Source organism: Vombatus ursinus, unplaced genomic scaffold, assembly GCF_900497805.2.
Source record: "Vombatus ursinus unplaced genomic scaffold, bare-nosed wombat genome assembly UNPS02014161.1, whole genome shotgun sequence".
NCBI classification, from domain to species: Eukaryota; Metazoa; Chordata; class Mammalia; order Diprotodontia; family Vombatidae; genus Vombatus; species Vombatus ursinus.
This window is the reverse complement of record NW_020953939.1, coordinates 1-1,010: the sequence shown is the minus strand read 5'-3', so window position 1 is coordinate 1,010 and position 1,010 is coordinate 1.

Sequence of the window (1,010 nt, the reverse complement as noted above, 5' to 3'; positions counted from 1 at the left end):
ATGGAGGTCAGACATCAAAGTCACATATTGCATCATTGTTCAGGTCCCCACAGAAGAAGGGTCCTCAGAATTCTCCAAGTGTTCTCTACACCCATCATACTTGATTGGCATAAAAATGAAATGTTAGTTTTGGTCCAAGGGAAATATTTTTGCCATTCCTCAATATGGGGGGGGGGAAGGGCAGAGTGATCCAGAACCTCTATTCATGGACCCCTAGATCAGGGAATGTTGACATGAATCGACAAAACTATGAGTTGAGAGGAGGAAATATGCTACGTTTCTACTTATAGTCCCAATCCCACAAAAGATAGGTCCATAGATGTGGTACAGACAGTACTCAATGAATATTGAAGGTGTTACAGATCTTTATATGAATTACTCAGAATCATTCTCCGCCATTCTTTCTCCTCACTCTGCTTTCTGGCCTAGCAGATTCACCTTTGTATCCTTTCCAATCTCCTTCCTCTTTCATTCTGTACCTCTTCTTTTCCCATTTTATTTCAAATTCTCTGCTCTATACCTTTCCAACTTCCATTTTTTCTTTAGTATTCTGATTCTTTCTGAGGGAGCAGGAAGAATCAGTATACTGAAAACCCTCTTCCAAAGGCTGGTTACACTGTGTGCATTTATCCATTTATCACACAAACCTGGGGATACTGTGAGCTAATCTTAGTGCAATCTACCAGTCTGGCATCATTTAAGGCCCTTTACGAATGGCACTACCTCTTTCCACTATTACCTCACACTATTCCATTTCACACATTCCATTCTTTATCTAAATTGGATTATTCCCCACTACCCTTACATAGATCCTGCATTTTCCTGCTTTCTTGCTTTTGTCCACAGCTTCCTCCATGGCTAGATTGCATTTCCCCATGCAGTCTCTTTGTACTAATATCCTAATCGTCTTTTAAAGCACAGCAAAAAAACCAACTTCTCCATGAAATCTTCCATGATCTGCCCATACCACATCCTTCCCCATACTTCCAGTAGCCCATTTGTGTGTGTGT